This window comes from Pseudoliparis swirei, chromosome 7 (assembly GCF_029220125.1).
Source record: "Pseudoliparis swirei isolate HS2019 ecotype Mariana Trench chromosome 7, NWPU_hadal_v1, whole genome shotgun sequence".
NCBI classification, from domain to species: domain Eukaryota; kingdom Metazoa; phylum Chordata; class Actinopteri; order Perciformes; family Liparidae; genus Pseudoliparis; species Pseudoliparis swirei.
The window spans coordinates 21,872,909-21,899,058 of NC_079394.1; the positions used below are offsets into that span (position 1 = coordinate 21,872,909).

General features: G+C 42.3%; 1 protein-coding gene across 1 annotated transcript in view; it reads left to right on the forward strand.

Moving 5' to 3' along the window:
• tm2d2 (TM2 domain containing 2) overlaps nucleotides 1-24,165 on the forward strand; it is a 125,081-nt gene extending 100,916 nt beyond the window's left edge. Inside the window, exon 6 of the transcript XR_008832193.1 lies at nucleotides 22,596-24,165. The gene's annotated coding sequence lies outside the window, so the exon portion shown is untranslated. The remainder of the gene's footprint in view (nucleotides 1-22,595) is intronic.
• Nucleotides 24,166-26,150: the final 1,985 nt, after the last annotated feature.

Consider the following 26,150-nt stretch of genomic DNA (forward strand, 5'->3'; position numbering starts at 1 on the left):
CCTCTCTACTGTATCTACATGTTTCTAGAAAAGCTGAACTGTGTGGAGAGTTCTTCACTTGAGATGCAAACAGACATGCCTGAAATGATTGATTGCAGAATCGCAGCGGGTGATTCTGCCGAGATTCTCAAACAACAACCAATTTTCACAGTAGTGGTGATATTCATCGAGGCCTGTGCAGACACATGTTCCTTTTAAGACTGAGAGGCACAGTTATCACTGCGTATCAGTGCAAAAACTTCTGTATGAATTACACTGAACACCAATGCATATTTTTTAAATGTAAATTATACAGTATAGCTGCCAAAATGTAAAAAAAAAAAATCAATGACCATCATCTTCTAGTTCTTTCGATCGCCGTTGACTTAAATCACAGGGTTCATTTATTGTATTAGTCAGACAAGGTTGCGCAGCACAACGCACCACTTTTCTTCAGATGAAAATGAATGTATGTGTATCTAGTGTTGTTGTTGGTGTATTCAGGTCCTAATCTTGACATTTTAGTGAAAAGTATTTGAATCACACATATTGGTTTATAAATATGCACATTGTCAACAGCAATGTTGACATCAATGATTACTGACTCTCCATGTTAGTTTAGTTCATTTCAATAAAGACATGTAAATATATATTACATGTAATATAATAAATAATAATATTTATTATTTATGTATATATTGCATGTGCAAATGTTTTACTTTTACACTCATCTTGTCTCCCATTTATGTTGCAACCTTTGAGCGGGTTATATATACAGTATATATATGTGTGTATATATATAATATATACACTACCGTTCAAAAGTTTGGGATCACCCAGACAATTTCGTGTCTTCCATCAAAAATCACACTTTTATTTATCAAATGAATCTTAAATAAAGTCAAGACATTGACAAGGTTAGAAATAATGATTAATATTTGAAATATTAATTTTGTTCTACAAACTTCAAGCTCAAAGGAAGGCCAGTTGTACAGCTTATATCACCAGCATAACTGTTTTCAGCTGTGCTAACATAATTGCATATGTAATATATATATTTATTTATATATATAAATGGTTTTTTTGCCATCTCATCGCTCTGATAAACAATATATAATATATATGTGTATGTATATCTATACAGTATATACATATATTACATGTTAACTATTTACAGCAGTACTGTATTATTGCCATTGCATTTCAACTATTTTCCATATATTTAACATTACTGGTAAATATTCCCACTTAAATAGAATTACCCAGAATGCCACGTCAACTAAACTGTTGCACTGTAATGAAGACACGTTGTTCCTGTCTACGGCACAGTACCAGAGTGCCTTTTATTTATTTATGTTCTGCCTCTTGGAGACATTCTGGGGGGATAAAGCGTCCATAAGACTCGAAGGCAGATGAATAACTTTGGGGGTTAGGAGGGGGAATGAGACCGTGAGACACATTTTGTCACGTTCATTGTGCACTCCTCCATATTTCCCCGTGTGGTAACGGCATGTCGGCTGACAAGATAACAAGGAAGCCATTAAAACATGAAAAATTAGCTTGTTTTCTCTTTTCATCTACGCGATATAATTAACGTTGATGCAATCTCCACTTTTCTCTTTGGGTTTTTATTTCCTCTAGATGACACTCCGGGCCTTCAACTCTATCAGATTTTAAAAAACAGCCAATATACTGTATAAATGAAGCAAGGCATGGCATCACAGATGAATATATGGCGTTAATATATGTATATATATATATATATTAGGTTCCGTATCTCAACCCTTTGGTCCTCTGAGCAGTTCACATCAGAAGTGCTCATCAAATCAGTTTCCACAATCTTCTCTTGTTATCTGATTGCCGTTCTTGTTACGCAGGTGTCATAAACAAGTAGGATGGGAGCCAGAGCCTTCAGGTATCAAGCTCCTCTTTTATGGAACCAGCTTCACCTTCAGTCCTGTAGGCAGACACAGTCACCTCATTTAAGGCCACGTTTACACATAGCCGGGTATTTACAGAAACGAAGATTTCTGCCCCTCCGTTTTCAAAAATAACGTTGTACACACAAGGTCGTTTTCAAAAAAGTTTCTGTTTATATGAACCCGCATAAATACGCCCCCGGGCGACGTCATAACTATGCCAAACCTGTAGTCGGCAGTGTAACGAGAAGGATAAAGACATGCAAACCAATCAAAATTCTCAAGACTCGAGACATCCGAGGAGTATCCTCATGTCAAGGAGGAAATAACTCGGGCGCACCTGACAACGAAAATGAAGGCAGTCGACACTGGACGTAGGAGCCAGTGTTGCCAGGTCCGCGGTTTTCCCGTGGAATTGGGCTACTTTTGAAGTGTTGCCGCGGGTTGAATTTGTTGTCCGCTGGTTCGGGTAGACCTATTTTGCATGCAAATTACATGAATATCTTGAAATAAAAATCCATATTTTAAATGAAATAATTTATTTATACACAAATCCTACCAAACTGACTCCAGATCAGCACGTACACACATGGACACATTGGACATGTACACATACACACACTTTAAAAGCAGTGTATATGGTTTGGCACGGGCATATTTTGAGTTCTGATATTGGGCTGGTACACACAGACCTGGCAACCCTGGTAGGAGCGGCCAAACTAACTGTAAACATAGGACGCTCACATGACGTTAAGTATTTTTAGTCGCATACTGTGACGTTTGACAACCTAAAACTCCGTTTGACCTAGTTCACACGCAAACACAAAAACGGAGTTTTCAGAAATCTCCACTTTGGCCGGAGTTTTTAGAAATGATCGTTTTCCGTGATAAAACCTCCGTTTTTGTGTAAATGAAAGGCCAAAACGCATGAAAATATATGCGTTTTCCCATCGTGTAAACGGGGCCTACGAGTAGACTGAAGACTTTCCTCTTTGACAGAGCTTATAGTTAGGGCTGAATCAGGTTCACCTGGTCCAGCCTCGAGAGATGCTGCTATAGGCTTATAGGCTGCTGGGGGACGTGCTAGGATACCCTGAGCACCTATCTCCTCTTCTCTCTCTACTTATGGATGTATTTTCATCTCTCCTTCACACATTATTAACTCTGCTTCCTCCCCGAGTCTTTGTGACTTCACGTCTTATAGGGTCCATTGGACCTGGCTGGGTCTGATGCCATGACCCTGCTGATGTGCCACGCCCGCTCCTCTCTAACTCCATCAGCCTGATGGATCATGGAGGTCTGGATCGTGGTCCATGTCTACAACGAACTATTCATACACTTTGTCATTCTCATCGAATGGGTTGTAACTCTGTAATGATTCCTTCTGTACTCATGACATCTATTGCTTCTGTCCATCCTGGAGAGGGATCCTCCTCTGTTGCTCTCCTGAAGGTTTCTTCCCTTTTTTCCCTGTGAAAGGTTTTTTTCTATTTCTTGGGAGTTTTTCCTGATCCGATGTAAAGCCCTCTGAGGCAAATTTGTAATTTGGGATATTGGGTTATACAAAATAAACTGAATTGAATTGAATATAATTATGAATTCTATAATAAATACGAAAAATAGAATTATTCATTTTATAATACAATGTTCACAGGGTTAAGATCCAGAATCACTTGTATGCAGGTTTGAGAAAAAAAGAGGGAAAAAAAGAGTATAAATAACAAACTGGAATCATGAATGGCACTGAGCCTGGTTCTGATTTACAGGTGTGCAATTTGCAGCATGCAAACAAAATCCGCTAATTACGTACCTGACTTGATTCATTTTCAATCGGAGGGGATTTAACATCCGTGCATCTTGCAAATTATCGTCAGTGGGCTTTACAATCTGTACACATACGATGTCCCTGTCCCAGCACCTCACATCGGATCAGGAAAAATTCCCCAAAAAACAGAAACAAAAATTGTAGAAAGCAAAGTGTGAATATTGGACAAGTTCTGTCATGTATGAGACATGAGGACGACGTAAACACAAGAAAGGAGTCCATACATAGGAAAAAGGGAATTCCTTATGGTCTGTGGAGTCATTCCCTTTGAGGCGCACTGTGTCCCATCAAAGGAGAACACGCTTCTTCTTGGTGCTACTTTTTGTTGTGGTCCACTTTCATTTGGCTCTTGATTCGTCTCAAAGGGTGGACAGGTGAGACCCCCCCCCCCCCCCCTTTGAGAGTGCTATCACGGGCATTATTATTATTTATAATAAAAATAATCATTGACTAAAATGTCTCTTTCTCTGGAGACCTGCCGCCCTGTGGATCTGGGATAAGACTCCCACCTTTTCCTGCTACACTCAAACAATGCCACATGCTGACTCTCTCTATCTCTGTCTCTTGGTTTTTATTGATGATGTTAATATAAATCTGAATTATTGAAGGTACTGGTGTGTTGCAAGCCCCTGCAAAATTCAGAATAACATCACATAGCAGATAGAATATGTATCTGATAAGAAATATTATTTCTGCTCCTCAAGTTTAGGGACTGCGCCTCACACAAACGCAACACACACACTCATTATCATGTTGCTACAATGAGAGAGGGGGGCGAGACCACTGGAGGCCCCAGTCCTGTGAGAAGGGGTGAGAAGATGGAGCCGGTCCGAGGTCAGGATGACGACACGAAAATGTGGGTGCTTAGAGGGTCGTACTTGGCTTGGGGGGAGAGTAGTTTGGGGTTTTCAACTGGTGCTGTTGAGAGAGGACTCCCGCTGTGATTGCAATCGCATGCAAGCTTGTATTTTACGTGTGATCAAAGAATGAAAGTCTCTCGAAAAGAAGAGAGAACGAGAGAAGGTCGTTGGCTGAATTGTTCCGTTAGCTCTATCAGGCATCCAATTCTGACGCACGCTCACAATGACGCTGTTGTGGCTGGATTTCTTCCTTTTTGGTCCATTCTGACTAATCTCTTACAGTTTTTCTCGATTGATTACACACAAAAACTGGGACTTAGATCATAATGACCACAACCTGTAACTCATGTGCCAACTCCCTAAACCAATTCTGCTAAACTATAAGCACAATTATCTACTTTAGACACAGATTTCAATTGTTAACCACACTTTCTTCTAAACACTAAACACCATCCTCTCTACTTTGCACACTTCATCAATGCCAAAACCTCCTTGTGTCCAGACAGAACACACTGCTATTCAATTGGCAAAACTTCCATTTCCACGGCTGTTGTGCAATTTGGAATCAAACAATATAAGGGCCACAGGTGACCTCCTGATTTGAAGAAGAATGGATGAAAACATGGAAGGTAGAGGAGACCAGAGGCAGAGGAGTATTTTGTTGGTCCTTTTTTATTTACACTTTTCTTTTCTTTTTTGTTGACTGTATTGGTCTATTTTCTATTGTTTGTTCTGTGAAAAAATTAGAAAAAATAAAGAAACATTTTTGTTGTATATTTGTGTGTTTTATATTGAGTTAAAACATTATACATTTACAATATTTTACAAAAGGAGAAAGCATACAGTAACACTAGACATGAAAAGGCATAATGCTCCTGATAAGGCCTTCATACTCGTGTTTTCCCATTTCATAGTGTTTTCCATTGAGCACATCAGTGTTCAATCGATGCTTAGAATGTCTACTCATATAATGGGCTGTGTTTGTCATTTGAAAACAAAATACCCTTTTGAGGTGACATAACACTGTTTTGAAAGCAAAGTTGCATTTTGCAGGAGATATAAAGGGTTTTGCATTTTGTGTGAGTGGTTTTGGGATTTGTGTTTAGAGTTTTGAGAAAACGAGGCATGCTTTCAAAACATGTGTTTAAGCAATCGAGAAAAACTGTAATCTGTCTTTCCCAACCCCCGAACAGACATATTGATATATTATTTATACCATCACACTCAATGCATGTGCCGCCTCCGTCCACTCCCTCATTACATACTGGTTCTCGTCACTCAGTGTGACCTCTGTCCCAGTCCAAGCCGGTTACTTTAAGGAATGTGAGGTTTCTTGCCGACGTCTCCCCCCTCGTTACTTCTCTTATCGTTATTGTGTCTGAGCCTCCTGGTCCTCGCTCTGCAGTCTGCTCTCTACCGGTTAAGACTGGACCAGCCCTTGTCTGAGGGGAGAGAGCTGTGTGTGCCCTCTCAATCATCTTTGTAGATGTAATTTAAGCCTAATATAATACAATGGAAAAGTTTACTGCACACTATGTATATATTATGTGGAAGCACACAATTTGAAACATTTTAACCACCACAACGCCTACATACTTTTGTTTATATGATCATTCTTTGACAGATACAGAAGAACATTCCTGCCCACTGTAATAAAACTTTATAATAAATCACCTCAGGCCAGATCAATATACCTTGCACGGCTTTCACTTTATATTTTAGATACACTGTATATACTTTCATTTTTATGTTTTCATTTCCTTTATTATTTACATTCTTAGATGTAATATGTCCTGCTATTTTATTGTATTATATATTTGGAAACATATTTGCTGCTGCTTCACGAAATTTCTCCCCGCCCTAGTCGATGAGTCCTTGAGCAAGACACTTAACCATGAATTGCTCCTTGTAGCTGTGTCTACGGCAGGGGTGCTCAATACATCGATCGCGGTCAGCTAAATGAAATATAATGTAAAATATTTGATCTTATCTTAATGTTATTCTGTCGCCACCCGCTAGCGTTCCCTACGTTTTAGATTTAATTTTGCATAAAAATCTCCGAAACCCTTTGAAGGAGTTTGTCCCACATTTCCCAACTTGGGTTTCGGCGTGACGTTGCTCCATATCCATTTAATGTACATGCTTCATATCTATATATTATACATATAGTATTGTCCAGTGTATGTTACCTGATGAACCTAACTGGTGGTTGACAGCAGTTTGGGCAGGGTAGCTAAACGATGCAGCTAAACGATGTAGCTAAACGCCGTAGCTCAACGATGTAGCTAAATGACGTAGCTAAGAAACGTAGCTAAACGACGTAGCTAAGAAAAGACAGCCTTCAGGAGCCCGAGTGTCTTGCCCAGGGACAAATCGACCCGCCCTGACCAGCCCGCCGCAGGTCGCCTCAGGTTCCTAGACTCCCACCTCATAAATATGTTTTTATTTGTATTGTTGTGGAACTATTGCATTCAAACTATGTTCAAGAAAATTATTCAAGTCCAGTTCAGCAGTTTGTTGTGAGCTAAAATCATATTAATGGCTAAAGTAAATGTTCCGCTGAGTGAATTCACATGACCTTGCCTTGAGATGTCCACAATAACGCTCTCTTCAGAGACTCCATTTACAAAAACAGTAACTTTACCTCACAGAAAACATGTGACCTGGCTGAGTCTGATGCCATGGCCCTGCTGATGTGCCCCCCCTCCTCCTCTCTACCTACATCTGCCTGATGGATTGTGGAGGTCTGGATCTTGGTCCATGCCTACTACGAACTATTCATACACTCTGTCATACTCATTAAATGTGTTGTAACTCTGTAATGATTCCTTCTGTACACATGACATCTATTGCATCTGTCCATCCGTGGAGAGGGATCCTCTTCTTTTGCTCTCCTGAAGGTTTCTCCCCTTTTTTTCCCTGTGAAAGTTTGTTTTCTGATTTTTTAGGAGTTATTCCTGATCTGATGTGAGGTCCTTGGACAGGGATGTCACAGGTGTACAGATTGTAAAGCCCTCTGAGGCAAATTTGTAAATTGTGATATTGCGCTACACAAAATAAACTAAATTAAATAGAATTTAACACTAGAGTAAACATACAACTCTACTTCAGAAGAATATGTGAATACACAGCTAACGTTACTTGAGCTTGTGCTAGCATTCACATTATTCATAAGCCTATTGTTACGGTTTCGAACCCGCCACGGGGTTCGAACCCGCCACCTCTGCGTTCTGCTGCTGGAGTTCCAGTGCGCTATCCACTGCGCCGTCCACACGTTACCATTTAGACACTCAGGCTCATCTGAGCCTTCCTCCCTGGTGACGAGCTGACTGGGCGTTGGCACTGCACACCTGCTCTCAATTACAAATCAACTCCAGAGACTACAAGAACCCGGTCTTCACTCCTGCTCCTCGCCAGATCATCCCTTAGACTCACCTGGCAAGTACCAGGAGAGGCTTTGAGCTACATTGTTGCTATCCGTACTTTTGCTGCATTCCTTCTGACACCTTTTTTCCACTCCAGACCTGCCGTGCCACGACCCCCTGCCTGGACTCTGACTACTCTTCCGAATGCCCCTAAGTATATTTTATATCTTATATATCTACCTGAATACGTATGCTTAACAACAGCCTGTGAGTTTTATGTATTCAGGTATATTTATAGATATATAGAGATATACATCTATTTGCCTGTTTGGACATTAAAACGCCTCGTTAGGCATTACCTCATTCCCTGCCTTCGGAGTACTGCATTTTGGGTTCAGACACCACTCAGTCCTAACACCTATTGATTAGTTTGCGTTGGTAAATAGCCCAGGGGTATGGAAATTTCCCCCCGAAGTATATCGGAAATATATATTGTCTCTTAAATTACTTAGTCATACACCAATGCGAACATGGTGCATATGTGTTGTAAACTTTCACCATTCAAGATTCAATTCTGAGGCGGTTTCCGAAGTCCATAACTTTACTGGTTTGAGGAACAAATGCTTTTGTGATATATCTGTATGAATAAAAAGCTTTAGATCCATAACTGAAGTAATTATAACCACACACTGTCAACATTTAAAGCCCAGTCGTACATTTCCCATAGCTGATTTAAATGTGCATTGATCATCTTCAAACGAGTGGAATATGTAAATGTCACCACTTCCCCACCTCTTCAAATTATATTCTTTGAAAAAAGAAAGACAAAACAACGATTGACAATTCAATTCAATTAAATTCAGTTTATTTATATAGCCCAATTTCACAAATTACAAATTTGTCTCGGAGTGCTTTACAATCTGTACACATAGACATCCCTGCCCCAAAACCTCACATCGGACCAGGAAAAACTCCCAAATAACCCTTCAGGGGAAAAAGGAAGAAACCTTCAGGAGAGCAACAGAGGAGGATCCCTCTCCAGGATGGACAGGTGCAATAGATGTAATGTGTACAGAAGGACAGATTTAGAGTTAAAATACATTCAATGAATATGACAGTGTATGAATAGATCATAGTAGGCATATTCCACGATGGAGACCTCCACGATCCATCAGGCAGATGGCGGTGGGGAGGAGGAGTGGGCGGAGTCTCAACAGTGGGCGGAGTCTCAACAGGACAGTGGCGTAGTCAGGAGCAGGAATTCCACGACCCAGACCTCGATGATCCATCAGGCAGATAGGATCTATGCCGTCTCATAGGGTCCGATGACCCCATGAGACGTGAAGTCAAAAGGACTCCGGGAGGAAGCAGAGTTAGTAACGTGTGATTGAGAGATGAAAATTCATCCTTAAGGAGAGAAAAAGAGGAGATAGGTACTCAGTGCATCCTAAACGTCCCCCGTCTGCTATGAGTCTATTGCGGCATATCATAGGGCTGGACCAGGTGAACCTGATTCAGCCCTAACTATAAGCTCTGTCAAAGAGGAAAGTCTTCAGTCTACTCTTAAACGAGGTGACTGTGTCTGCCTCCCGGACTGAAATTGGAAGCTGGTTCCATAAAAGAGGAGCTTGATAACTAAAGGCTCTGGCTCCCATTCTACTTTTTAAGACTCTAGGAACTACAAGTAGTCCCGCATTTAGTGAGCGTAGCTCTCTAGTGGGGCAATATGGTACTACAAGCTCCTTAAGATATGATGGTGCATCACCAATCAAGGCTTTGTACGTTAAGAGAAGAATTTTAAAAGTGATTCTTGATTTTACTGGGAGCCAGTGCAGAGCAGCTAGTGCAGGAGTGATGTGATCTCTTTTCTTAGTTTTAGTGAGAACACGAGCTGCAGCATTCTGGATCAACTGAGGGACCTAAGAGATTTATTAGAGCAGCCTGATAATAAGGAGTTGCAGTAATCCAGTCTCGAAGTAACGAACGCGTGATCCAATTTGTCTGCATCTTTGTGAGACAAGATGTGCCTGATTTTTGAAATATTACGTAGATGAAAGAATGCAGTCCTTGAGATTTGCTTTACGTGGGAGTTAAAGGACAAGTCCCGATCAAAGATAACGCCAAGATTCTTTACAGTGGTGTTGGATGCCAGGGCAATGCCGTCTACAGAAACCATATCACCAGATAATTGATCTCTGAGGTGCTCAGGGCCGATTAAAATTACTTCGGTTTTGTCTGAGTTTAACATCAAGAAGTTGCAGGTCATCCATGTTTTTATGTCTTTAAGACATGTTTGAATTTTACCGAGTTGGTCGCTCTCCTCTGGTTTTATTGATAAATATAGTTGAGTATCATCTGCATAACAATGAAAGTTTATGGAGTGTTTCCTGATAATATTGCCCAAAGGAAGCATGTATAAGGTAAATAAAATTGGTCCAAGCACAGAACCTTGTGGAACTCCGTGATTAACGTTGGTGGTTATCGAGGCGTCATCGTTTACAAATACAAATTGAGATCGATCTGATAAATAGGATTTAAACCAAATTAGTGCCGTGCCTGAAATGCCAATCGACTGCTCCAGTCTCTGTAACAGGATGTCATGGTCAATGGTGTCGAATGCAGCACTAAGGTCTTACAAGACCAGTACAGAGAGGAGTCCTTTATCTGCTGCCATTAAGAGGTCATTTGTAATTTTCACCAGTGCTGTCTCGGTGCTGTGGTGTTTTCTAAATCCTGATTGAAATTTCTCAAATAAACTATTATGATGTAGAAAGTCGCACAACTGATTTGCGACCACTTTCTCAAGGATCTTGGAGAGGAAGGGGAGGTTAGAGATCGGTCTGTAGTTAGCCAACACCTCTGGATCCAGAGTGGGCTTCTTCAGGAGAGGTTTAATAACAGCCACTTTGAAGGAGTGTGGTACGTGGCCTGTTAGCAGAGACACATTGATAATATCTAATAGAGAGCCGCCAATTAAAGGCAAAACGTCTTTAAGCAGCCTCGTCGGGATGGGGTCCAAGAGACAGGTAGACGTGTTCGAAGTAGAAACCGTTGAAGATAATTGGTCACGGTTGATGGGAGAAAAGCCCTCCAAATATACACCAGGGCATACAGCGGTTTCCAAGGCCATTCCACTTGAGGACAGATTGGCACTGGTTAAGGGCAAGAGATTATTAATCTTGTCCCTAATAGTTAAAATCTTTTCATTAAAGAAGTTCATAAAGTCATTAGCACTAAGGTCTATAGGAATGCTCGGCTCCACAGAGCTGTGACTCTCTGTCAGCCTGGCTACAGTGCTGAAGAGAAACCTGGGGTTGTTCTTATTTTTTTCTATTACTGGTGAGTAATAGGCTGCTCTGGCATTACGGAGGGCCTTCTTATAAGTTTTAAGACTATCTCGCCAAACTAAGCGGGATTCTTCGAGATTAGTTGAACGCCATATGCGTTCAAGCTTTCGTGACGTTTTAATGACATTAAAAACCTCTTTGGCCATATTCCCTGTAAAAGCCGTTCTCATGACTGCACTGACAAAAAACGGATATTAGACTGTCGTTTTTCGGTACCAAACCCTAGTGATGATGAGAAAATAGTTCTGAGATTAACCTTTTAATTTTTTTCATTTTTTACTAACAATTGGTTGTTGTGTTTGCTAGAAGCCTCCGGTGCCCCCTCCCCGCGGTGCCCCCTCCCCCCAAGACAAACAAATGCAAAACCATTCAAACATCTTATCTTTGTGTTCACAGGCCAACGCGTGCATGCAAAATGCAATTTTCCTTCAATCCGCTCATCCCCTGCTGCTAAGGCAGGGGATAAAGCGTGAAAACAATAAGTCAATTTGCAATCCGTGACGTGAACAGGGTGAAGCAGCAGTGTTTTTGGGGTGGGGGTGGGGGAAGGGATCAGATGCCTCTTTCAAAAGGGCATACACATGAGCTTGTGCTAGTCACTTGAACCAGCGCTCACAGATGTAATCCTGTTTCTTCTTCGTGCTCCCAGTACCCTCCGAGAATGCATCCGGCTCTCGATGGCCCGACACGCCGCTGTCAGGCTCACTGAAGTGTGACGTGCAAACGCCGCTGCAGAGTCCTCGTTGTCTGTACAGAAAGCAGCTGTATTAACCCCGCGGTGCTCATTCTGTCAAAACACAAGGCGATGGGCTCGTTGGGTTAACCTCAGGCTGCTACATCTGTATTATTGTACCCAATAACCTCCCTCCCCCATTCCATTCTCCACTATGGACTTCATGCAGAAGGTATTTCGTGAGCTCTGTACTTTGGGTTGAATAGGTCCTAATGGACCATAGAAGGGTCATTATGAAACACATCTGGTCTGTATTTTGTAGACATCGTTGCCTGCAAATTACAATCCTCTTCTACGAAAATATAAAAATGCTTCATCTGTTCTGAAGGATATGCAATTGCCTTTGTTCACCGGCAACATTCTTTTCTGCTCCCCCACATTGTGGCTTTCTGCGTGGCAACTCAAGCCATAAGAATTACTGAGAGGGCTGGGTGGACATCTACAGTATCTATAGAACATGAAGTCTGATTATTGAATAAAACACAGCAACGTCAGCAGCCACCTTATACATGTTTAGCCGGTATTTTCACGGTTTCTTTGGCATTTTGAAGAATACTTAAGTGGCTTGCTCATGCAGCTCTGAATGTTATCAATTGACAATTGTTACTTACATGTCAAACGATTATACAAAGAAGGACAATTTGTTCTTAGCTGCTTTAGAAAAAATATTTTGCAGCCAAATAAAAAAGTTTGAAGGATATTCAACCTTTGTTTCTTTCTAATACATTTAGGACTTGACTTATTTCTTTACATGGCTTGTACAAGGGCAATATAATAGCCCATGAATATGAGATACAAGTATACAGATAATTACAACTCTCGCTCGTCATTGTGGAGGTCAGTTTATGGCTTTGTTGCCGTGTCACTTGTCTTTTTGCTTCTTCACAGTTGTTGTTGTTGGTGCGCCCTCTAGTGTTTTGGAGAATAATGCAACTAACAGTACATAGAGAGAAAACGCCTCCATGCAGTTTCACGGACGCAAAAATCCCACTCGTGCTGATACGAATGAACGCTCCGTGGTATTAAACAATTGGACTAACAGTCCTGCAGAAAAACACACCTAGATTGGGGATTGTTGCTGTGTAGAAAAGACAATAAGCTTCAGACGTGGATACAAAAACGGACTCAAGAGTTCACGAGGAACGAAGCGATAGTTGTTCGGTGTTTGCGTTACCCGAAAGGAGATAGCCAACATTGGCTCTTTAGTTCGATGTCGAAAAGTCGAAGATTAATCCCAGCTAGACTGTGCTAGGTAGCGCCTGATGCCATGGAAAGAAAAGTAAGAGACGATAAGATAATCCTTTATTTGCTTGCAGGATTACAGAAGCAGAGGTGTTAATGCCATAAGTAAGAGACATACGTACACAAATAAGAATAATACTATGTATGCGTGTGCAATGCAATCTAATACAGTTCTGCCATGAATTATATTCTTACGAAGCTGGTGCGAAGGTGTTGGTGCTGTTTGTCCAGCTAGTAAATGTCTTCATCGTAAAGCTCTCCCCACTGCCTTTTCACTATCAATATCTATATATAAATAGATATATCTATAGATATCTGCAGTATATATCCATAGACATTATATTATACTCTCGTTCTACCATACATGACATTCTGTTGAAGTGTGGGGGAATACATACAAAAGCACCCAACAGTCATTATGCATCATGCAAATATATATATATATATATATATATATATATACATATACATATATACGAATATAAGAAATCATAGGTTAGGGCACTTATAAGCTAGATAGCTTCAGCCTTGACCCTTTCGGTCAGCCACTTTCTTTTGTTGAATTTTGATTGTTGTATATTTTGCTCATCGAAATAAACTAAACTAAACTAATAGATAGAGGTATAAATGCAGCCCTATATTTATAATTATATTATAGGGACATTATGAAAGCAATATAACCATATTTATTCAATTAATTTACTATCCACCCAACAACACAATACATTTTTGTAAAAGGCATGCATTAATATTATTATTATTAATATGACTAGTCTTCATCTCGAAACTTATTATCAAGTACAGAATGCATCAAACAATTGTTCAATAAATCACGTCTTCACTTTTCTCTTTTCTTTTCCCAAAGTTGTGGTTGTTCTTCAACCAACTGGTGTAAATGTGTCTGTCTTTCAGCAAGTATAACAGAATAATAGAAATAATATCGTAATTCTATGTGAAATGTTGATGTTCAGGGAACAATCATTAATAATGTGTACGATAGACAATATTTCTTCCGTTTTACGGATCTCAACTGATATGTTTCCATAGACTTTATGTATAGTGGGGTCTCATTCTGTTTCTAACCCTTTCAACTGCTGTCAAGGCGGCAGAAACTGACAGCACCGCAAGTGCCAAATTGTGTATTCTTGGGAATCTGCCACGTCTGTTGGCCCAGAAGATGTGTGCATGGTCAGAGTCACGGACGGATTGGTGTAATAACATGTGTAATACACACGTGTAATAACACACGTATAAATACACACGTGTAATAACACATGTGTAATACCACGGGAATCATGAGACCAGCTCTACTTCCTGTGAGCCCCGTGGCTCGACAGAAGGCCCCTACGTTTGGATCCACGTTCATGGGGCCTGATTTAGTTCCATCTTCTTCTCTGTCCATCATGTTCTCAACCTCTGAGACCAAAGTGTCAGAAAAAGATCAAACCAATATGCAAACACACATGACTGGAATAGATTTATAGGAATAAGGTGTCTGCATATAGTTAAATTTTCATACATTCAGGACATTTTGTAAGACAAATAATTGAAAATGGCTTATTTTTCTTGTTCAAATAAGCATAATATATGCCAGTAAGGAAGTAAATAAGGTTTATTTATATTACACTTATCACAGACAAAGAATCACACATTGTAGTACACTAGTCAATTAAAACAACAGGGCCCAAAACATTCTAACAGTTAAAAGAGCAAAGTAAAATACACAGTAAAAGATGATGCAATAAAAAATTAAAAAAGACAAAAAGCAGGTCATGGAATATGTAATTTAACCAAATGCAAGTGCAAACAGGTATGTTTTGAGATGTTTAAATCATACTATTGAATCTGAATATACATTTAGAACTGAATATTTGGACCTGCCTAGGGTCAGTTTTAGGCAGATATGTGGGTTAGTTAGGAATATGGCAGGCTGGCAACGAGATGATTCTATGGATTTAGGGTCGACAACAAAAGGCTACTATGATTCATCTAACTGTTGAACAAAAGAACGTTGTGCAGGTGAGAATAAACATCAGGGCTCAGAGGAGCAATCTCACCTTATAAGCAAATACAAAAGTAATTTAAGTTCAGAGTAAACAAACAAGCAAACATGACATTTTATTAAACCCCCCAATAATTGAACTTGTAACAGTATTTAAGGCTACTATTCATGACATTTAATTGAAACCATTTCAAGATCATTCTCTCTCCTGCATTGAATTCACGTCCTCCTGCAAATGCCTAACCGTCTCGATTCTTCTCCTCCTCACTTGCTGTCCTCCCCGTCTGCTGTGGTGGTGGTTGAACTTTAAAAAACACATTTCAAATTGGCAGCTCTGCTGTCTGTAATTATAGAACTTTTCTTCTGACGGACGCCTAAAAAAAGGCAGAAGCAATTCATTCGCCGCTATGTCTGCCTGTAAAATGTTAGCAAGTAGGAATTGAGTGCACAGGGGGTCTTTGGTTTTGCAGCACACATGGTGAGTCTCTCTGAAGGATGGAGCCTGCGATATGAACAGAGACCAGTTGGTGACTCGTTTCTCATTTAACAACACTGGTATCCATTTCTCAGAAATTGGTTCTCTACAGCAGTGTTTCTCAAACTGTGGGGCGCTCCCCTCTAGTTGGGCGCAATGCTTGAGAACTTTACATTTAACCAAAAGTTCACATTGCATCTCATCACGTGTTCGTGGCCGTTATCGAGGTGCATTATAGGGATTTCGCGGGCGAAGTTGACTTTCCACGCGTCGCGGACCCATCCCGGACCAGGCTCGGTGCCACCGTCGACTCTGTTTTCAAGGTGAGGTAAATAAGTGTTTTAAATATAAGTTGATAGAGCGGTATGTAATGTATGAAGTTAAATGATGTTGCAATCAGCCAGTTGCTAAACCTCTAATAAGTAAAACTGTAATTTAAATAAGTGTCCAGACTTTGCGCGCAACAATACTAACGTCACGTCTGCGCCACTCGCCGAGACTTCAGTCTTCTCTGCCTGCGTCCGTCTCGACTTCAGCGGGGGCTGGTTTTAACTCTAGAGACGCAAGTGGTGGCTAACATTGGCTAACGTTAGCTAACGTACTCTACTCGTGTTAACGTACTCTAGCTAACGCTCGCAGGTTAGCGCTAGCTAACGTTACTCGATGGTGCATCTTGGACAAGCCGACGAGCGCGAGGTGTTCCACTAAACTAGCTTGTTCGACTGAGAAAATGGCGGCTAACGAACGTACGTTAGCTAACATAAGTTAATGGTGGTCTCCCGTGCTTCTCGGCTGGTCCAGGTGGGAGCGCCTGGTGTTTCTGCATCAAGCTTGCCGTCACTCGCATCTCTGCGACATTTTTTTGCACGTCATTCTGTTCATTATTTTTTGTGCGAACCTGGAATTTCTGCACAGATGCAGATACAGATTATGCTACTCAATTGCTCTGCGCTAACGCCACCAAACTTAAATAAACAGGTTTTTGTCAAGCTAAGTAAGTTATTAAAGACATGTCTACCGTGGCAAATAAAAAAGCATGTTATTGTTAGATCCTGCATGGCAAATCCTAAATAGTGTAAAGAATATATATTCTAGCTTAGCATAGCCTAGTATTGTTTGCATAAATGTTATGTGGAAAGTGGAAAATCACTGTGGAAGGTTTGAAACTCTTGCAGGGCATCCAGCGCCTGAACTAATCAAAGAAGATAACAGTGAGACACAAAATAACATTATGCACCAATGCTCACCCTAGATTTGAATAGAACAAAGCAACACTCATGCTCACATGAACAGGAGAGCCACAGAGACAACTACTGAGCGCAGATAAGATAAGGAAAGGTCCAGCTTTGACAATTAATATCCGAATTCAACCACAGCCCTCTCTGACACACACACACACACACCTACACTGGCCCTTTGTAAATATCCTGGGAACGACCTTCTAGAAACAGCGCATCCCACCTCGGAAGAGATAAGATTATCTTAGAAAACTCCCCAGCTCAGTCAAGGAAGCTACATGTGAATTCCATCTTTCTTCCTTTCCAACACTTTTCACAACATATGCTCTCATTGGCGGGCCGAGAAGAACCAATGAAGGAGCGACAACGGCGGAAGCAGAGGAACAAGACCCAATGAGAAAACACCGCCCTCTTTACTCCTGACCAATCAGAACTGTCCCTGTTGATTATTTCAATGGCCGTGCGAGCTCTGCTCAGCATCCTTTCTGCAGCGCTGGGGCCATTGGTGACAGCTCTGGATTGGGGTCCATGCGCATGATTGTCTGTTTGTATCCTGATTTTGAATAAACGCTTTATAGAGTTAAAGTAAAAGTCTACCGCTGTTTCTCCCAGTGAGTACCGTCCAGCTGGTGTGTTCCTGTCCAACTCCAACAAATGGTAGCAGAGCGATGGTTGTGAAAACCGGTCCAGAGACCTGAGGAGGACAGCACCTGAGACCCTAGACGGACCACTTGCTCTAAGACCCGCTCCGAGAAACTGATCAAACCGCGGTTTCCAAATAAGGTAAGACTGAACCTGTTTATTTCAAATCAGTCAAATTGAACACTCTAAATTTGATCAGGAGTATTGGAAGTGAATATTGGAACTGCCAACATTTTTGACTTAATTTAAATGATAAGATAAAGCGTAAAGAGAGATCACGATACAGTTTGACAGAAAGACCTCAGGGAGGCATTTAAAGACTCTACAGAGAGCCGGCCAGGGGCCGAAGACGGGTCAGGGGCCCGCATTTAAAGACTCTACAGAGAGCCGGCCAGGGGCCGAAGACGGGTCAGGGGCCCGCATTTAAAGACTCTACAGAGAGCCGGCCAGGGGCCGAAGACGGGTCAGGGGCCCGCATTTAAAGACTCTACAGAGAGCCGGCCAGGGGCCGAAGACGGGTCAGGGGCCCGCATTTAAAGACTCTACAGAGAGCCGGCCAGGGGCCGAAGACGGGTCAGGGGCCCGCATTTAAAGACTCTACAGAGAGCCGGTCAGGGACTGAAGACCTCAAGGAGGCATTAAAAGACTCTACAGAGAGCCAGTCAGGGACTGAAGACCTCAAGGAGGCATTAAAAGACTCTACAGAGAGCCAGTCAGGGACTGAAGACCTCAGGGAGGCACGTATAAAGACTTCATAGGAAGCCGGCCAGGGGCCGAAGTCGGGTCAGGGACCTGCATCAGAACACATGTGTATGTATAATCTGTGAATGAATGTTGAATACCGGTGGTGAATAAGTGTTGTCAAAGTGGAATCAACAGAGCAAAGTCGAAACCTTACGGTGTCAACGTAAGCTCTGGTCTGTTGAATTGCACGAGTGATAAATGAGGATTTATTGTTCTGAAAGGCACGTTGCCAAGTAAAGAACACATTGTATGGCAATTATATAATATGTTTAAGAGCAGTTACGAGTTTGAGATTGAGGAGGATACTGAGAAACAACGAGGAAACTCCGCTTAACAAGAGCAGAAACGTAAACACACAGGGAGAGACCAGTGGTGAGCTGCTGCGCGGCCCCGCGGAAAAGCACGCGCCTTCACAGAACAGCAGCCCCTCCCCTACCCACTTAGCTGCAGGCACCCAGAGCGAGCCGAGTTGAGAGCGGGACAAAGCTGTATAGGGACTGAAGAATTCTTTTTGAAGATAACTACTAAATACGTATTTAGACAATACTAACAGAAAACGGACATTTGTGGACACCCAGATAGAATAAAAAGAACACATCAACAACAATTAGCCCCCCCCCCCCCCTTCCTCCCATCTACCCTCCCCACAGATGAATCCCCAGCCATTGAATAACGACACACAACACCATGACGACTCCAACTATGTACCTGGTAGAGGAGGCAGGAGAACAGGCCCATACAATTGTTACATATGTGAGGAGCCAGGGCACTTCGCCAGAGACTGTGGGAGGCCTAGAGGTAACTATTACGGAAGAGGTGAAGAGGAAGAGGAAGAGACAGAGGAAGTTATGGAGGACCTGGAGGTTACAATGGACCCCAGGGAGCCCCTGTTCAACAACAACAACAGCAGACTCCACAGCAACAGACTCCCCCTCAACAGACCCCCCCTCTACAGCAGCTGCAGCAGACAGCAGCACAACCACATGGACCTTAAGTCCCGTATAGTCCGTATCCAGCCCCTCCTCCAAATCCATAAGCACTGATCTATCAACAGCCACAGCAAGCCACGTTTGCACCGCTTCAAGCTTAGTTCCCTCAAACCTTATGTCCCGCAACAGAGAGATAATTTGCATAAAAGAAGCCCGTTCAGGAGTAAGAGGGGTAACAACTGGGGCAACGGAGGCTTTAGACGATTATTAATAACTGTTTTAATTATAGTCAGGCTGGACATTGGGCTAATTTTTGTCCTTATCCACCACAGGGTTAGCTGTCTCAGTCAGGACCGCTTCAGTGCTCCCATAATGTCTAACCCTGCCATAACAAGCACCCAACACATAGCCACAGCCACAAGGCAATAGTGATCCACGGCACCAGGCCCGGACCAGAGACACAAAATTAGGCGTGCCCAGATCCAACAGCTGACAGCGAACTGTATCCACTGAACAGAAATGTGCCACACCCACTAGTCACCCAATGATTCAACTAGGAGACTAAAGAGACACTGAACAGGAAGCAAAGCGTCCGGTGAGACAGAGTAGATGATGATGACATCACACCTCTGCATGACAACAGCCAGCAGTGGAGACTTTGGTTCAAAGTCCTGCATGCCTACTCGCCACCAGGGGACCAAAAAACATTGTGCCCTTAACTACACCTTGATACAAGATGAGATCTGAGATCCTGGGGGACTGCCTGCAACACGAGATTGAGGTTCATGAAAACCCAACTGTGGAGGCTTGGAGATCTATGCAGAGAAGCAAGGAGTAGCAGCGGCTGTTGAATGAACACCAGAGCTGCAGATTGTATGCAGTCGTTGACACCGCAGCTCCACATCACAGTGTTGGTCCAGAGTGGAGGCACAGAGAAGAACAATGGTGAAAGCAGAGGTTGAGGCTACGGACTGGGTGCACACAAAATTAACACTTTCATTACTCCACATTTGAGAATATGTACAGAACTGCACACACATCAGAGGTCCAGTTAGTATTAGAGACACATGCTTAGACACATGCTTAGCCACACACATAGTAGAGAGAACACTGATGGGGACACTGACAACATGCGTAGCTTATTTCCAGACACTTTTAGGACTGAAGGGTGAACTGATGTGTGACTGATTCCGATGGCTCCCATAGAGATAGAGTTAAAACCGCGTGCGATTCCAATTAAATCGTCACCAGCATCCCTTAAGGATGGAACAGACTGTAGATTTTATTTATTTTTTTAAACCATAGAATGGCTGTTATAGGCAGGTGTACTGGAGAGGACAAGGGCTCCCTGGAGTACATTAATTAATTAATTTCCTAAACTTGGAAAATGGGCCTTGATTTGGGGCCAATAAATAAATGTGTAACCCGTTCTTTACTAATTATGCTGACTTATTATGACATTCCTTACCCAAACACAATGATGATGCTGTGAGTTCAGACAATACATGGTTATCCTGCATTCATTTGACAGACGCATGCATTTTTATTTTATTTCTCTCCTTTCTTCAAGAGGTTGACTGTTTGTTAAGATTATTATTATTGAAAAGGACGGATTTAGGAATTCCATCCTATTTCAAAAGAGGGATAGAAGCACACAACAATCTATGTTGACGCCAGAATAGGCAGAAGAGGGCCAGACAAGTACAGACTAATAGATCAGATATCAGTAGGTTTAGAATCAGTGACCCCAGAGAACCATAACAAATTATTTTTTGAAATCATAATATGCTTGATAAATGAAAAGATGTAATCATATTTGTGTTCCTTCCATAGTTGTGGTGATAGTAGATGGGGTTCAACGTCGACGGATTCGAAGAAGAGCCGCCACTCCTGTACACATAACTTGCTAGTGTTTGACCACATCCCATATAGTGCACACATGCACACACTCAAGGTATAGAGTTACAAGACGCATCAGGTCCGACAACGGAACACATTTTAACAACAAACTGCTGGGGAAAGTTGATATGCACTGGGCATAACCCACAAGTTTGGGTCCATATATCACCCTCAGTCTCAAGGATTGGTCGAGAGAGCCAATCAAATTATTAAAAGGATAATGTGCGAAGGCGCTTCCACTTGGTATTGATGACCATGAGATCATTACCAGGGGGGAAGATGTCACCAAGTGAGTTGTTAACAGGAAGACGTATGCCAGAGCCACCCAGAGATGGAGGTCATATGCCACCTCTGGATGTCTGCAAAATTGAAATGTCAGAATACATAAAAGCTCTAATTTCTCTCTCACCAAAGCTCTCTCAAACCAGGTTGTTCGAGCCCAGACGATCGATCAGGAGGCAGCAGAGCCAACCAAAGTAAAAGTAGGTGACTGGGTCAGGGTCAGGGTTCACAAGATAAAGTGGACTGAGCCTAGGTGGACTGGTCTGTACGAAGTGGAGGAGGTTACTTCACACATGGTCCAGGTCAAGGGTAAGGCAGAGGCACCTTGACACCACCTGACACATTGTGCCCCAGCCACCTGTCCAACAGGGACATTGACAGAAACACAATCAGATCTAAAAATGTTGATGCCACAGAGGTCGTTCCGTAGGTGTTTCGGGGAGCCTGATAGCCCAGCTAGAAGGTCCCCCCCGCAAACCACTATAGGAACAGCTGGAAGTCAGACAAACTGTTCTAATAGTCATGGGACTGACTCTTGCCATTATCGTAGGATTAGTCACGTGAGGTTTAGAGAAGAACCAGCCAAAATACACCTAATCCATTAGCTTTCTGGACTGAAACCTCTTTCAATCCTGGGGGACTGACAATAGATAACCCAAAACCGTCCGATTAATAGTTCATTTTGATAACATCTGCGGAGGTCTTGTGTTTTAAATTAATACAGATAGAAAGACATTATAATAGAAAAGATTAGGGAGAATATTGTTTTTAATATATGTTGCATGAGAGTGACTGTAAATTAGTATTATAGATTGACGAAGCCAGTTGAATTACGCAAAGTGACTTACAATAACAGGACAGGACTTTTATTGTGAAAATGACTATAATGCGGACAATAACAAAGACGAGACTCTTATTGTGAAAATACTTGGTTAGCAACTTGACCGGAAGTGACCATTTGACCGTGGGTTAGTGACATTTAACCCCTCCATTGTTCTAGCAGAACTTTGAACTAATCACTAGGTGTTAAAGGCTGGACTCACCTTTGGGTGAGGATTGGCTGATTTTGAGTCTAAGACTCTGGCGATTAGAGATAGCGGGGTCTCATCAACAGGTATCTCGACGCCGGAAGGATGAGGAAGCAGAGGAGCCGGGAGCCAATGAAGAGCACAATCTACCACCCACGATGCTGCCCATGGGAGTCATGTCGTATCCAGGGCCCATGCAACACCAGTGGAAGAAGAACAACAAGCCTGACCAGGACGATCCAGACGAAATCAAGTTCGGGACCACCGGATAAAGACCCCATCGACGACCAGAAGGACCAGAAGGACGATACAGAGGAGACCAGACCCAGACCGGGTTGAAGCAGACGAGTTGCAGAGGAGACCAGACCCACAGGTCGCAGACGAGTACCAGGATGAAGCAGATGACGCAGACCAGACAGGGTTGAAGCAGACGAATTGCAGCGGGGACCGGATCGTCAACGGGCTAACAGGGTGCCAACCTGCTACTCACCAGCCGCTAGGATGCAAGACCCAGGCCTGCCTGACCACTCTCAATTTCACCTCTTTCCTTCTACACCTGCACATTACAGATTTAATGCACACACACCTACTGACTTCCCTAGGATGGAAGATCAAAGAGGGTGGATCGGAGTACCACATGACAGAAACCACGCCCCTATTCCCATCCCTAACAGAGAGAGACTCTCTCCCCGAAAAATAGGTATCTTACAGGTCTTATGGGACCTTAATCTAGGCAACGAAAGATCATATTTCAGGAGACTCATTCACGTCAAGTGGCAGAGCTAAAACAGGACGAGGAGACCAGGACACATAGCCACTTAGGGAGGCCAGGCCATGACAAGATCTGGCATAAAGAGGGAAATAAATATTCCCGGAGTAAGGGTTCACATCCAGCGGATGTGAAAAGAGGGATTTGTAAAGAATATATATTCTAGTTTAGCATAGCCTAGTATTGTTTGCATCAATGTTATGTGGAAAGTGGAAAATCACTGTGGAAGGTTTGAAACTCTAGCAGGGCAGTCCAGCGCCTGAACTAATCAAAGAAGATAACAGTGACACACGAAAGAACTTTATGCACCAACGCTCACCCTAGATTTGAATAGAACAAAGCAACACTCATGCTCACATGAACAGGAGAGCCACAGAGACAACTACTGAGCGCAGATAAGATAAGGAAAGGTCCAGCTTTGACAATTAATATCCGAATTCAACCACAGCCCTCTCTGACACACACACACACACACCTACACTGGCCCTTTGTAAATATCCTGGGAACGACCTTCTAGAAACAGCGCATCCCACCTCGGAAGAGATAAGATTATCTTAGAAAACTCCCCAGCTCAGTCAAGGAAGCTACATGTGAATTCCATCTTTCTTCCTTTCCAACACTTTTCACAACATATGCTCTCATTGGCGGGCCGAGAAGAACCAATGAAGGAGCGACAACGGCGGAAGCAGAGGAACAAAACCCAATGAGAAAACACCGCCCTCTTTACTCCTGACCAATCAGAACTGTCCCTGTTGATTATTTCAATGGCCGTGCAAGCTCTGCTCAGCATCCTTTCTGCAGCGCTGGGGCCATTGGGGTCCATGCGCATGATTGTCTGTTTGTATCCTGACTTTGAATAAACGCTTTATAGAGTTAAAGTAAAAGTCTACCGCTGTTTCTCCCAGTGAGTACCGTCCAGCTGGTGTGTTCCTGTCCAACTCCAACAATAGCTAGTAATTTAAGGTGGTGTTATTGAGACTTACATGTAAACTGCATAAATAACATGATATGCCATCAACTTCCTACCCAATTCTCCCCAAGGAAAGGATCCTTCGAGTCAGAGGCAGACAATTGTTGAGGAGGTCAAGAAAACAGACCATAGTGATGCCCACCAGTGAAGAACTCATGGACCTCTGGCCTGCTCTCAAAATAGAGTCTGAGGTCATATGGATCAGCTCTCTTTTTAAGTGAAACTTGTGATTCTTATAAATTTGGTCGCTATTTTCTGCTTTGTGTGCTAGATTCTTCAAATTTAAAGTTTTTTAAATATCTATTTCTTGCTGTATTCTCCTGCTGTTATTTCAATGTAGTTGTATGCAGAGTTCCAGCGGATTACGAATCAAAACCCTCTCAACACATTCAATGCTAAACTGACCGCCATCTTCCTCGACTGATTACCTTATTCAGACAGAAGGCATCAAAAACTGAAGACAGCAGATGCTGTGACATTTTTAAAATCCACGATGAAGAGGTAAAAATATTATTACACACTTCATCGGTTGAACCGGTGGAACTTTGAACAGGTTCAATAACTCAAAAGAACTTTGTGAATTTTGAATTAATCCACTTTGTGTTTGCCATTCGCCTGATTGCTAAAAAGATGTGAACAGGTTATTTGTGTTTCTGATTGGACTGTTTTAAAATCAGCTTTGTTCAGTAAACTCTTCATTATGTACAATTCTGTTTTTATCTGAATAGGAAATCAATGACATCCACACCAAGTGCTGTTCTCCATACCCTTCCTGCGTATCTGTAAGCCGATGTTTCTGGATTCTTCAGAACCTGCAAAGTGAGTCTCCTTAAGTCACTAACAGGCTGTACGTTATGTAAACAGTTCTTCAACATACTAATATCTATACTAAAAGACTTCGGGCCTACCTTTGTTTAGTCTACCCATACAGTTTTTGTGAATGGTCTGTTTCCTTTCCCCTCACTACACAGGAACGGCAAGTGATAAGATGTTCAGTAAAACATGTTCCTGTAAATGTCCTTTAGCTTGGTTTCAGACCCCGTTTACACGATGGGAAAACGCATATATTTTCATGCGTTTTGGCCTTTCATTTACACAAAAACTGAGGTTTTATAACGGAAAATGATCATTTCTAAAAACTCCGGCCAAAGTGGAGATTTCTGAAAACTCAGTTTTTGTGTTTGCGTGTGAACTAGGTCAAACTGAGTTTTAGGTTTTTCAAACGTCACAGTATGCGACTAAAAATGCTTCACGTCATGTGAGCGTCCTATGTTTACAGTTAGTTCAAGATTCAAGATTCAAGATTCAAGATGTTTTATTTGTCACATACACACACAGGGTGTGCAGTGAAATGAAAGTGGCAATGCTCAGCAGGAATGTGCAAGGGCAACAAGTACACACTATTTACAATAAAAAACAACACAATATTTACAGTACAATATTTACACTAAGTGTGTGTGTGTGTGTGTGTGTGTGTGTGTGTGTGTGCCTAAGAGGGGCAGTTGTGTGGGTCTATGTGGGGGTCCTGGTGAGGTCGGAGTTCACAGTCCTGATGGCCTGAGGAAAGAAACTCCGTCTCAGTCTCTCTGTTCTTGCAGCGTGACTACGGAGGCGCCTGCCTGACCGCAGCAGCTGAAACAGTCTGTTGTTGGGGTGGTGAGGATCGCTCCTACGTCCAGTGTCGACTGCATTCCGGTGCTTTCCTCTAACTGCCTTCATTTTCGTTGTCAGGTGCGCCCGAGTTATTTCCTCCTTGACATGAGGATACTCCTCGGAGGTCTCGGACGGGTACTGTTCTAAGAACAATGCCAACATATCCCTATATTTAGTTTGGCATGATTCCCAATAGGCCTACACATTATCGAGTGCTTTATTTGCCTTATAATCTAAGGCGACTCGAAG